Below are 14925 nucleotides of genomic sequence, written 5' to 3'. Positions count from 1 at the left end.
CCGATATTTCATATTCCATCCCGATTGGCTAACATTGGCTTTCAAGTTTGCAGGACTGGCCTCGTTTTGAACAAAAAGCCTCAAATCATGAATGCAGCATGCAATTTACGTGAAATCTTTCACACACTTTCCTACTAGGCCGAGGAATATATCGCACCCTTTTCACATTGGCCTGTTATAGCGCCACCAACAGGTGGATTTTTGCAAAACATTATTTTTGAACAAAATGCCTCAAATCATCCAATTGCCATTTAAGGCATAAGAACAAATGGCACCCTTTTCACATTGGCCTATTATAGCGCCACCAGGAGGCCACAACCTGACCTGCAGTGGTGGAGACCTGTGCCCCGAGGGGCACTTTTTATAGTTCTCTTTCCGACACACAAAACCTTGTTCAAGTAGACTAAAGACATTCCCCACTTAATTTCCCATCAATGACAGACTTAACATATCCTCCAGGGACAGATTTCTGACCACCGTTTGCATTGAAAAGCCTATAGAATGCTGAGCACTGTCTGCAGTGACAATACCAGTTAGTGTAGGCTAGAGCTGGGCGATATGACTTCAAAATCAACATCACGATTATTTTCAAACTTTTGTGAACAATGAATGAACTATTATTGTACACACTTTTTAGACTGCCCTCATAGTTCTCAGACAAGTAGTGTGCTGTAATACAATTTACAGGTCAGTGTTTCAGAGATTAAAATAGGGTGCATTTTGCATCCCAAAACGCAGTTTATAGTTAATGGACGGAATAAAACAAGGACCTCTGCAAGTCTGCATCCATGGGATGCACTACTGTACATGTACAGTAAAAATAATACACACACTAGCTTTAGTAATAATAATTTCTTCTTCTGTTTTATACATGAATATAACCACATCATAACCATATCAAATGAAATGAGAGTTAAATGCTGCAATTTGTAAAGATGACAAAAATATGACTCTTAACGTCGCTGAAGTGGGACTCATCAAAAGATGGACTCATCTAAAAGACCATCCCTGCATCCCAGGACTCATACTACATTGAAAACCTATTTACATCACTGCGTTTCCCCTAGATGCCTTATTGTGTGGCGGGCCACCACACAATCATGACCAGCCAACACAGTATGAGTTTTAGTAGGCACCCGCCAATTGGCCCCCCAAAAAAGGCTAATTACCGCAAAAGGCTGCAATAGAAAAATGTACACGTGCGTGGGCACGGGTCTGACGCATGCACACGTGCGTGAAAGCGCACCATCAGCCTCTGGCTAGGGGAAACACTGCAGGTGTAGTAAAAATACTAGTAGATCTACCCAGTCGCATTGCGAGCTTGTTGACGATTCTCTAGTTTACGCGCCACTGTTGTACAACAGTATAATATACAGTAGGGCTTAAGTGGATAATCGGACTACCGGTAATCGAGTTAGTTCATATTGATTCATTGCTATAATAAGAAATAGAAGAAAGAAAAAAATATATATATATATATATAAAACGCTTGTTCGATTGACTGATATGATAATTCCACACCGACATTAGGTCAGTGAGAGGTTCTAAACGTTGGGTTCTAACTTTCGATTTCCGGTTAACTGCCCAGCCCTGTAGACTAGTCCTACAGACATTCCTGGGCAGGTTCTCTCTCCCTCACAGACCTCACAGTGGTGCCAGGAACTGGCATCTCCCTGACCCCTGTGACCCTGCTATACTCCCTTCCGTTCCCTCCCAGCTTCAAGTCCCAAGTACTGGACGCACATTCATCAACCAATCTGACATTCAGATTTAAACATGCCAGTCATGTCACTTATTCAGATCTTGCACTTGGTGAGCCGCTCAGAAATAATAATAATAAGGATGCCTGCTAAAATGCCAACATTTTTCATTGTAAATGAGTAAAATGACTGTATGCTACAGGGTCAAAATGTATTCATGCAATTGTGTCGAGTTAAACGGTAATACAAAGCTAGATCGCTTCCCCGCTACAAATTAAATCAAACATTGGGGGCATGCTCGTTTTGGATTTAGATTTAGAATTACGTGTCTTCTGTACAGTTCTTGTCCAGTGTTTTAGTGGTTTGATTATCCAGAGATATTAAGGTTATTAAGGCAAGTAATGCAGAGGGAAATACCCCAAGTAATAAAAAAAACGAATTAATAAAGTTAAGAACACATCTATAAAGCCATATATATATAGCCTCGCCGTCACATCAAAACATCAAACAGTGCAGCATGTTACTGAGAATAACCATGGCACATTTATTAAACACTGTTGGCAGAATACATATTTTTATACAGGCCAATTATATGAGAAAGAGAAATCGCCCCTTTGGCCTGAAAATAACACATTTTAAGGCTAACATGGTTAGTGTCATGTGACAGAGTATAACTTGGGCTGTAAGCTTCACTTCTGCAGTGAGTTGGCCCAGGGTTGAAGTTTTCCTTGACCTCTAGCTGATGTAGAGGTATGGAGGGGGGTGGGACACTCACTCGAAAAGAAAATAGGCCTGTGTTGTCTGACACACACACAGTCCAGCTGTGGTACAGATGTGGCTGGCAAAGTGCACTGGCCGACACACTTGTCTCTCATTCAAGAGATATTGTAGGGAGACAATACAGACTATAGTACATCATGTTACTCGTTACGCAAAATCACAGTCATGCGAAGTGATGGTGCCTTTTTATCATGCATGATGATGAGGTCACGCACAAAGGCAAACATAAAACGTCCGTAGACTTGGCTGCCATATGACGTCACGGGAGGCACACACAAAGCATGGCGAGCCCGCAAAAATATACTGTAGGTTCACTAGGTAGTAACTAAATACATAAATTAGAACAATAATTAGCCCATGGAACAAAAGTTGAACACAGCAGGGGTGAGGACTGGGGCCAATGAGACTTTTGCAAATCAATCCCATCTGGAAACCAACCAACCTCTCACACGAGATGCTTTTGTTTACACTTGCCCCCCCCCCCCCCCCCCCCCCCCGAAGGATGGCCAAGATGACGTTTCGTTCATGGCTGGAGCCAGGTCAGGCTGCTCTGCTCTGCTTTGAGTGAGACATCAGCCAACTAGACTAAAAACTAGTAGGCCATTTCCCACTGCAGTAGTCGTAGCCCCAGCTGCCCCACTCGGACTCCAAACACAAACAACTCTTTGTTCTTTATAGTCACATGGTAGTAAATGGTTACTGATCCCAAGGTACTGCCGTTTTTTCTTTTTTTTTTTCCTTCCACGTGGCCCCAACAAAATCATGGCCAAAAACACATTAGAGTGAGAGAGCTGTGGGTGGAGGGGGGGGATTTTATGATGAAAAGGGGACTGGAAGAATTGAGTAACAGGCACAGCACATCTAGCCAGCGGAAAACGGTCTTCTTCTTTTCATTTCAGCCTTTTCCTTCCGGGGTCGCCACAGCGAATCATCGGTCTCCATCTCACCCTGTCCTCTGCCTCCTCTTCTCTCACACCAACTAACTAATGTCCTCTTTCACTACATCCATACAACTTCTCTTTGGTCTTCCTCTAGGGTCCTGAAGAGAGAACCAATCAAGCAAGAGTCTACCTCCGTTTTTTGCCACTGTAAAGTTAAGCTACAGTACGGTATATCAGCATATGAGAAATACATTTTTAAGTTTGGCTAGAATCGGTTGTGAATGTAAAGACCTTTCAATAGAGCTGAAACAGGCAACCACTTCCCCAGTCAAGAAGATGACCCCTAGCTCTCTTTGTTTTGTCAGGAAGCATTTCCTGGAAGATGCTTGAAAAATGTCTTCCTTTTTAAGTCATTATGTGCCCATTTCCCCTCACACTGCTTACAATCCGAGTCTGAACGCAATGACTGCAGAAAATGACCAAACATGTCTTTCTTCCTTCCTTTCTTCACAGAAAGAAAAGGATTTTGAGTAACCAAAAACTCAATAATTTCAGGAACAATGTGTACTACTGATGTTGAAACAAATTATACAAATGTATGCACTCAAATTTGGCATGTCCACTGACCCATCACATCAACTCCATGCAAAAGCACCTCAGCGTCACAATATAAAACACATCATGAGGATGTACAGTATGGAATGTAAACACCCAGCAGACATATCTCTGATCCATAGCCCTAATGCCTTTGTTAGAGCTCTGCTAGTCTTCTCTTCCTGGCTCACAGGAAACGCAGACCAGCCTCTACTCTGTTGAGGAAATAAAAATAACGTTTTGCCTACTCACCGATTCAAAAGGTGGCTTGTGTTATTATTAGTGGACGCACTCTGAGCCACACCACCACACGTATAAAATGCACTTTTGGGCCAGAAAGAGATTTCTCTTCACCGGAATGAGAAATCTTGTCTATGAGATTTTCTCTTGACAATATCGGTAGAGGGCGCAGTGGAGTAACTAAAAGTATTTTTTTCCCGGTGAATATAAAATCCCTTTCTGGCGGGGTGGTGGGGGACTCAAGAGTGTGTCCACTAAGGAAAATAGGCTTTCTAATAACACAAGCCATCTTTGTATTGGTGTCCCTGGGTCTGTCCCTGGCTGTGTCCGAGCACGAAAATAGCGTTATAGCGTTTGTTCACCACCAAGTGTCACTGTCGCACAGCCTAACACACAGGCCAGGGAGGAGGGCTTGTACAGTACAGTAGTACAGTACAGTACAGTCAGTACCACTCACTTCAGACGGGTCTGATTTTATTTCCACAACAGGAGGCGAGCACACACGCACACAAAGTCTGCTCAATATAACTTTTGAGTGTGCTGAATTATTGTACAGTGTGTAGTTCAAGTCTGCAGTACAAACCGTGCGTCCTATCAATGGACTTTGCCTCTGGCGGCGCTTCTTTGCCCGAAACAAACACCCAAGTGACCCAACAAATAATATTTTGTTTCCAGAGTAAAAACATTTTGAGGGGTTTCTTAGGTTTGAAAATAAATAACTAAATAAAATAAGGTAACATGCACAATTCTTCCTATTGATAATAATACAATAATGTTATTTGCAAGTGCATTCGATTCGACTGTGTGCAGTCAGATATTGCAGTTTGTTGTACTGAGATTCATTTAATTTCTCGTGTGGAATCTGGAATGCTGCCAGGGCAGACAATGCCTCCGCAGGGAGGGCTTTCCTGACCAACTTTATAGTACAGTTTACCCAAACAAAGCCTGCAGCCGGGGGTATGGTGACAATAAAAGAAAGTTGACATAAAGTTGAACGTCTCGACTTTACAGAAGCATTTCACGCCACCCAGCCTTTGCTATGCTCCCCCCCCCCCCCCCCCCCCCCTTCTCCTTCCAAATCGCTCGGTCGGGTGCAGTACTTTAAAGGCAATTTACCTAAGCATCATATATACATCGTTTGACAATGAACCAACTGAAAACTCTTAATTGTTTTGACGATGGGAAACATATCGTGGACATTTGAACAAACAGTATGCTCTTAAACTTTCGAAATTGCACTGCACAATAAGTTTGTATAAGCTGTAGGATTCGGCAAACTAACGAACCCTGCACGTACTGCAATAACTAAATAAACAGCAGCAGCAGTGCTCAGTTTGCTCACACACAAACTAAAATAAAACTTACAGAAATGACGGCAAACTTACCGTTTTCAAACAAAGAATGTAAACCAACGGAGCGGACTCGGTCGCAGCCTTTTCCAGCAGTATTCCTCTATTTCCAAAATGTTCACTTGTTTTCCGTGCTGGTTCTTAAGTTGTTGTAGCTACCTTCATCACACTACACCTTTCCATTGACTTTCATACATTAGTGAGTGACTGAACTCACTTTTTCTGTGTTACCTCCTTCTCAAACTTCACTGGAATACTGGGATTGTTCACAGAGTTGCCAGGTTGTGTGTGAGAGAACGCAACCAGGTCAATGAAAACGATTGCAAGACAGGTGGGCACTAGGTCTAGGACATCTGGGCAGTGGGCAGTCTGGGGCCGGGCACCATATTTTCTAGATTACTGGGCACCTTAGACGAGTAATCAGAAGCCTAAAAGAAGCGAGTCGTGAGCCCTTCGCCCTATTGATTGATTGATTGTATATACCTAACCAATCTAAAACCTTCTAGATTCTTCTCAAAACAACTTGAAGAAATTTGAAAAAATATGGAGAATTAGTATCAACATTTTAAAAATCTGGTGTGGGGATCCCTGTGACTCTGAAAATGTTTGAACCACTGGTTTAAAAATTAACATTAAAAAGCACGCCTAAATGATCAACTACACTTTTAGAAACAATATAAATATAACTACCAATATAAATATAGCAACAGAAAAACAATCTCAAAATCGCTTATAGTAAGCGGACATGGCAACCCTGATTGTCCAGCGTGTGGATTGGAAGCACTAGTACGGTCTGTGCTTAGGTCTGTGTCGGTGTCGCTCGCCGAAAATATGCGAGCTACAAACTCAACGCGGTCGTCTTGGAGATCGGCTATTTTAGGACGGCACACCAATCCAATCAGTCGCGCAGCCAGGTTCAAGCCGGCTCGTTTTGCAGCGATTTGTAGGAGTCATTAAGCCGCTGTGTGTGCATTCTGTGCAATTAACTTTTGTTTGTCCTTTTTAATTAACCATGCTTCGTTGCGGCTGTGGTCGGTCACTAGAATGGGCCTGGGGCTAGAATTAAATGCCCCGGTGTGAGCACAGTTGATCATTGATAGACAGATTTTGTATATGCATTACTTTAAACTCAAAGACTTAATGGGCCTACTTGCTATTTTCGGTGGAAACTGCTTTCCACTGGGGAAAAAAGATCATTTCATGTGCCAGAAAGCAAAGGGGCATCAAGAGTAGCCGTCTGTCCAAGTGTTGACACTGGTTAATCATGATTCATGTTGGCCTAAACTTAGTATAGGAGTAGGTTCAATTGATGTTCAATGATTGTTTAATAGCCTACTATCTAAGATAAGCAGAAGTTAGCAGAACATGATGTGACTCAATTTAAACAAGTAATTACTATTAGCTAGGAGGCCACAATGACTCATTGCTTTTCCACTTTTTACTATGAAAACCTGTATTTCCGTGTGTCACGTCACACCTCCATATATGGTCACGCCTCGTGACATCACGCTTCCATATATGGTCACGCCTCGTGATAGCACACCTCGTGACACGTCACGCAATGGCCATCTCCATATATGAAGATCACAACACTGACCTCATCTAACCCTGGATAACCATACATGGAGAAACTGGATCATGATGGGCGGCTGTGGCTCAGGAGGTAGAGCATGTCGCTTCCAATGAGTCGGTGTGAGTTTGCCACCATTGGTGTGTGAATGTGGGAACTGAGGGCGCTGGCGTCGACTGTTCGCCGCTTCACCTCCCAATGTATGAATGAATGAACCATTGTAAAGCACTTGTTTGAGCACTTGGAAAAGCGCTATAAAAATACAATTCATTATTTATTATCACCTAGATCTGCATATGGAGCATCTGACCGTAAACCCTTAGATCTCATTCCATATATTGAGTTGATCTAACCTCATCAAACCCTGTACACTCAAGACACGCTCCATATATGGCCAGTAGATAATTCATTACAGGTCGCTTCTCACCGTCTTACTGGTATTCCACTTACTCAGTTTATTTGAACGAAGGGATCTATAGGACAAAGTCTCAGATATAGCTTATTTGAGCAAAATTCAATTAAATTCAGGCACTTCATGGTTGGTTCCCATAATCAATACAGATACATCTGCAGTCTCCGTTCCATCTTCTCCTGGGACTGTTGCACTATTCTCTGAAGCTATTAATAAGAATGGAAACAAATACATAATTCTATTATGAAATGTTTGGAGACCTCTACTGGGTATTTAATGTATATAGTGCTGCATACAATACCAATTTCGTTTCCTACAATAGTCTGGTGTGTATGAAGTGGTAGCCTATGAAAAAGTTGTGAATTATTAAACTGCATTCTCAGATATACAAGACTAACAATTTGAAAATATATGTATTTTATTCACTTAATTTGTGTGTAATAACTAAACTAGCACCACCAAATCCTATTAGTTTCAGGGGTAAACATTTAAAACAGTTTGGCAGACAGATAAATGTGTTTCCCTAGAAGTAATAGCAGTGGATTAGTGGCAATGTGCCCAAAAGAATACACGTTACACAGACAAGAATGACTGCATGAGGCCTTTAAACCATAACATGTCGAGGTCCCTTAATTATTTAGCCTCTGTATCCAGGCTTTCATTTTCGTTAAGGGGCCTTTTACATAAAACAGAGGAACTTACATTCATAACAGGTCCACCAGCAGGTGGAGCTGGAGTTCTTAAAATAGTTACTGTACGTTTCTGGCTGATCTGTAATGCACTGTCTATACTGCAGTGGTTTTAACATTTTCATGTCAAGGAACCCCAAATTGATATTGATTGGATAGAAAATTAGTGGGTTTTTTTGTTCTTTGTCTGTCTGTTCTTTTCATAAATCTTCAAGCTTACAGTGCAACGTAAGCTTGTAGAGCCGTATTTTTGATAAGCCAAAATATAAAACACGGTTGAAGTGTGATACTGTTAACTAATTTTGCTGGGGAACCCCTTCAAGGACCACTGGGGGTCCTCAGACCCCACTTTGAGAACCATTGAACTAGAAAATGCCATTTACATTTACTGTATGCCAAGTAATTCTGGATAATTTCCAGATTACTCAGGCGATGTGGAGTCGGGCCAATTATACATTTGGGCCCATTCGTCGGCCTCGCCGAAAAGTAACACTCTTCTTTGTCAAGAGTTGAGATTTGTTCTTCCACACCAGAAAAACAGCATCAGAGGTCAGAGCATCTTAACTGAATAGCTGTGTGTGAGGCACTCAGCAGTCTGAAACATGAAGTCCTCAGTCAGCACATCTGACACTTTTAATAACAGCAACTGATCGAAGGACCACTTCAGCCGTCTGAAAAGCGGTGCTGAAAACTGTGTGTGGTCCATTACTTAAGTGGTGGTGGAAAAATACTGCATTCATGTAGAACTACTATGGTACAAGTAAAAGTCTGGAATAAAAAATGGACTTGAGTAAAATACATTATTGGTAATACAAGTATTGGTATCAAAATGTACTTTAGGTACCAAAAGTAGAAAGTACTCATTGTGCAGAATGTCCCATTTCAAGTGTTCAAACATCTTTTGAAAACTGGAGATCTACAAGGTCTCTACTGGCTGATAAAAGCTGCAGGCTCTTGAGAGCTCTACCGTCTTTCAGCCCATGGACGCTGTTTATGATGAAAGCAAATCAAATCAAAACAAACTGTATTTGTAGAGCACATTTTTAACGCCCGAGGTCGAAGTCGAACGGACCAAAGTGCTTCACATCACAGGCAAACATACTGTACATAGAGGCAAAAAAAGAGGATAAGAAGATAGATAAATGCAAAAAGGAAGGAATAGCATTAAATCAAAATGTAAAAAAACAATAAGCAGTACATATGTGCATGGGTACATAGTACTGTACATGGTTAGGCTATAAAGGCCACGGTCCCTAAAGCATATTTAATTGAAATACTTATATTATATTTTACAAATTAAATACAAAAAAACGTATTGAAGTGAAGTAGTATATACAACGTTTCCGCCTCAGGGGCCTTCGTCAGGTACCTGCCGAAGGCCGAAACGTTTTGTATTGTTTTCCGCTCTGTTGTCACTACAGTAAATTGTTTTGGGAGTTTTTAAAACGGTGTGCACATCTCCTCTTTCCTTTCTTAGTTATTCTTTTGGATCCTGCACCCGTTGAAATGTGTGGATGTGCGTGCACCTCTTGACCAAAGTAGTAGAAGTAAACAGCATTTCTGGATGTTCTTTGTACAATTAAAAGGTCTTTATACTGTACATTTACTTTTGATACTTGAATTAACTTTTACTGGCGTGAAAATATATCTGTGAGATACTGTATCTGCACTTTTACCCAAGTGTGGCATTCAATTGTGCTTCAGTGTTTAACGTGTAAGGCAAATTTGGGCAGAAATCATGAAGTATAGTTGTTGCAACTTGGTTACATGGCGGCTGGACAGTATATTGTTGCACCAAAAAAGTACTACAGTACGTTTAGTTTCTAAATACGTCAAAGATGCGATTATAATCCATCTATAATGGATAAAGCCTTGGCCTGGAGGTCATCAGGTGGTCCCCAACGTTCTTAAGAGTGTTTCGACCGTTAACCACAACACTCTCCAGCTGGCGGGTCAGCAGTAATTGGCCAAATCACTGGCCCTCTCATCCAGGATTCCAGCCATTGTCCTTTCTCTATGGTTCTTGGGGGATTGCAGGCACTTAGAGGTCTCTAGGACTGTGGTTTGCGTCCTGCCTAGGGTCCACCTACGTGCACTGTCACCAGACTATAAGTCTGTGCGGTGTGCATGCATCCGTTCTTGTCCACACTTTTTTCCTTTTTTTGCCTTCTCTGCATCTGTGTCACTGTCGTTGCCGTTGAATCTGTCCTAACGAGTCTCTCTCCTCCCCTCCTCTGTGGAAACTCTGGGGTATTGCTAATTTGTACGTTCTGTATAGCTTGCATGGTGCCCTCTTGCGAGTGCTAAAATAATACGAAAATATTTACATTGGAGTCTAGAATGGAATGGGGTGACAAGAAAGCTTCCCAGGTGCCGGATCTGGCCCAGGGACCACCAGTTCTCCACTAGTCCCTATCATTTTAGTCTAGTTTTTATTTGTTGACGAAATTGTCAATATATTTAGTCATTATAGCTTCGTTTTTTATTTAGTTTTCATTTAGTTTCCGGTATAGTAAAGCCTTATACAAAAACTATAGGTGTTTGTAAAGATGATTTTAAACTGGCAATGGTAACAACTGAGGAGGTACTTAAAAACGGAGTGCCCTTCAACCCCACAAGGCCACTGGCCATGACAGTATTCCATCCAAATTCCTTAGAGACTCGGCCATCATTATAGCTTCAATCATCACCCACATAATAAACCTCTGCATCAAACAGAGACAGGTCCCCCAAGATTTAAAACTGGCCAAAGTAATCCCCCTGCACAAGAAAGGGAGCAAATTAGACCCCGGCTACTACCGCCCTATTTCTATTCTTAGCTCGATCTCGAAAGTGATGGAAATCCGGCTTCAGAACATCCCACTCCACTGACACATGCCTCCTCTATTTGAGTGACCACATCAAACACGAGGTGGATGCTGGCAAATACTACGGCATGGTCATGCTGGACCTCCAAAAGGCTTTTGACACCGTGAACCACTCCATACTGGTTAACAGGCTAAAAGCAATTGGTTTTGATAGCACATCAGTGAGCTGGATGCAATCCTACCTGGAGGGGAGAGAACAGATGGTGGAGGTGAACGGAACACAAGATTCGATACACCACCAAGATGTGGAACGCCCTACCAACAGTCATTAAGACATGCAAATCCCTTGACTCCTTCAAAACCGCTCTCAAAGGGCACCTACGGACGGCTGCAATTCAAAACTGGCCCCATTTTTACCTCCTGATGATTTCCTGTTTTTGGCTATAGAATATTTGTACGTCTTTAAATGTTATATGTTAAATGTTATTATGATGAATTGAACATGGTGGACCCTATTGTAAACGGGACCCTAGTGTAATGCTTTATGGTGTCGTCCACAGTTTTAACAGTTTTGTATTGAGTTGTGCTTGAAATGTAGGCCTACTGTAATTCTCCAATCTGTTACTTCAATCAATCAATCAAGTAAACCAACATTCTTCGTCATGGTTTGAGTTGACAAAATCGACACTGATCCGATTGGAGAACTGCCACCGGTTTCATTTAGTCATTCAGCTCCCCAGCTGGTCAGACCGTCAGAGTGATCATTTTCCTTTGTTATTTCTTTATTTCTTATGTAACACACCTGACAGGGTCATAATTAATCACGAGAGCCGAGATGGCAGGGATCCTGGGGGGGGGGAGGGGGCTTCAATCCTCCTCACAGGCATGAATCTCTCCCTCTGTAGTGGTTGAATCTTCCACTTTTGTCTTCTATGAGGATTTATCAATTCATATTACACAACATACCCAGTGTACACTGCAGGGTCATGCAATCTTCCCATGTGGGGGATTGTAATGTACGGTGACAACTGATTTACATACTGTGACAAGACACAAGCAACTGTCGCCGCTGGCTACAGCCAGGCGTTTATAGCTCATCTCCCCCCGCCCGCTTTCTATTATTCCTGACTGTGTGTGCTGGTGGCAGTCATGGTCTAATATATGCTCTGTCGTACGACGGTGGGCGCGTGCAGAAAATAGCCCATCTGATCTCACAACGCCTTTGTGTGTGTGTGTGTGTGTAGGCTATATGTGTGTGTGTGTGTGTGTGTGTGTGTGTGTGTGTGTGTGTCAGTGTTGATTTTGGACAGGAAATTACATTTAGTTTTAGTCATAGTCTTTTAAATTAAATTAAATTTAGTTTTAGTCATATTTTATGATGGGCGTCGTAATGCCTGATTTTACACTTTGTTGTGCGTGTGCGTGTGTGTGCGTGTGTGTGTGTGCGCGTGCTTGTGTGTATAAGTGTCCCTCAGCCACGCATGGAAGAAGGCCTCCTGACATCCCGTAATTATTCTTTCATTGTCAGAGGACTGGTAATAAACTGGACTGGACGGTGACCACGCAGCAGGGAGCCAGTCTAGGGAGAAGCAGCGCATCCTGGGGACACGTGGACACATTAAAGCCACAGTTCTGTCTCATTTTTGTTTCCCTTCCAGAGGGTATAGCTCTATAGGACTAGGCTCTATCATCTGCATGCAATGCATGAAATGTGTGATACGAACAATTTAGTGCTATTATTTACTTATTTTATTTACTGGCCTATACACAGTGAAACCATGCGGTGGACAAAGACAGACAGATACAGTGATTCCCAACTTGCATCGTTCCCGAGTATTGGTCGGTGCCCCCAGCCAGTTTCAATTCGATCCATTATGAATATCGTGTGCCAGTTACTTGCAGCAGGGAAGCATCCGCTTGAATTATGTTCAGTGAGGTAGCTACCGCGCAAAGACACCTAGCAACAGGCTGTTCCAGAGAGAGCCCTTGCATTGCACACCAGATTGCTGAGGTGCACGCATGCCTGCTCGTACAAACGCACGCACACACACACGCACGCACGCGCACACACGCACGCACGCACGCACGCACACACACTTCTTCTTCTGGCAGTGCATAAATGTCGAAGATGACGGTCAGAGCTTCCTTATGCTGTGATGAGTGTGGCAGTGGTCAACAAAGTCCTATTCTGGAACCACATATCCGCACGCACACACGCACGCGTTATTCTATATTCTTTCTTTCTTTTTCAACGAATGATAAACACTTGATAAATCACATTTTGGAAACATGCTAAAATATGTGGCAATATATATATGACAATGTCCTATATTGAACTAATTCTCTATGACAGAGCGTGGGTGGATGCATGTTTGAACAAACAGCACATGGGAAAATGTGTGGAAAGCCGCATGGCTTTGTGTTTGAATCTGTTGGCGTACATGCTATTGTCAACTAATACTGATAATCTGTGTCCTTTATGCCGTAAAACCAAAAATGCAATTATTTTGTCTACCGTTCAAAGCATAACAGTTTTCCATATAATTCCTTGCTGACAGAGCGCAATACCAGATTTCCAGTCGATCTCTTTTGCGAGAAAGAACAGGGCCAAGAGGCGACAGTTACAAACATGGAGGGCATGGGACGGTTTGTGATGAATCTCAGTGCAGTATGGTCAGTTATTGATCAGTAAAAACAAAACAACTCAGATTCAGAAAATAATCCAAAGACTAAAAGGGCCTTCAACTATGGATCCAAGTGCTTTGAACGACTTGTGCTTGGCACTCATGCATTCTTTCGGCACTCAACGATGCACACAGCGAGTTTGAAATCGACCGAACCAGACAGTTCTGGTAACATGTGAACTACTACAGACACACACGTGGATGGACAGAGTCACGCATTTAAAGGAGGCTTAAAGTGTAGAGTGTAGAGTATCATAAAGTGCCTTTTGGCCTCAGGGTTAAGAGTTAATCCTCTGGGGAGCATGAAGGTGCACTGCAAACTCTAGAAAACTCTAGGAAATGTGATGTTCTTTGACCTCTGACCTGGTGCCAATTTCTTTTTTACACCTCTGCTAGTTAGCGGAGGGTGTGGTGTTGTAGAGGAGGTCTCCCTGGACGCGTGCGTATGTCACACTAGTCGAAACATAGCAGGGATTTTTGTCCAGCGTCCGCTTTATAAAGTCCATGCACTCCAGTGAATAGCATTTATCCATTTAGATAACGTTTTAATTACTTATCCTTTTCACAGAAACATTACTTATTACTTATTTTTACATAATGTGTGTCTTATAGCATCGTTTAAATGCTCAATTTATAGTTTTAATGTGCAAATTAATATTTTTTTCAATACTCTAGAGGGTACTCCTATTTTGAAGAGATCGTCTTAAATTTGCTAGCTTAGATTTGCCAGAAAAACAGTGCCCAAACTCTATGACAATACGGCCAGTCTGTAGCTTTAAAGATAGGCCTGTCCTACTCTGGACAAATGTGTTGGTCAGACTGATCATATGACCTCTCTCTCTCTCTCTCTCCCAGCTCCCCCAGTGGGGATGAAAAATAGATGGATATTGGCGAAGGGATTTAGTGAATATTATTAAATGTTATTTGTCAGATGAAAATAACATAATTGCAAGTGGCCGATGAATCAATATGAGTTTACTTTGGAAATGTACTCTGGTGCAACGTGCCCCTTGACAATTATAAGAACTCTACGTCTCTGCCGCAATGTCATTAATCCTCAGTCTAAAGACACAACAGGTCGTATATAGAAGTTTCTGATTTAGGATTACATTTAATTAATGAAACATAATTAGAAGCTGCACAAGGGGCAGATATTTTGGAATCCTCCAAGTCTACTGAAATGTAACCCCCACAACTGTCCACAGAAAATGAATACCAA

At 42.1% G+C, this 14925-nt stretch overlaps 1 protein-coding gene across 3 annotated transcripts in view; it reads right to left on the bottom strand.

Annotated features, from left to right (window-relative positions):
- The window catches only part of LOC308310955 (liprin-beta-1-like), a 39250-nt gene extending 33468 nt beyond the window's left edge, over nucleotides 1–5782 (bottom strand). For all 3 annotated transcript variants that reach the window (XM_080757435.1, XM_080757436.1, XM_080757437.1), the window contains exon 1: nucleotides 5581–5782. The gene's annotated coding sequence lies outside the window, so the exon portion shown is untranslated. The remainder of the gene's footprint in view (nucleotides 1–5580) is intronic.
- Nucleotides 5783–14925: the final 9143 nt, after the last annotated feature.

Source organism: Protomyctophum bolini, assembly GCF_963924005.1.
Source record: "Protomyctophum bolini genome assembly, chromosome: 23".
NCBI classification, from domain to species: Eukaryota; Metazoa; Chordata; class Actinopteri; order Myctophiformes; family Myctophidae; genus Protomyctophum; species Protomyctophum bolini.
The sequence above is the reverse complement of the archived record's forward strand: the minus strand, read 5'-3'. Positions and strand labels throughout refer to the sequence as shown.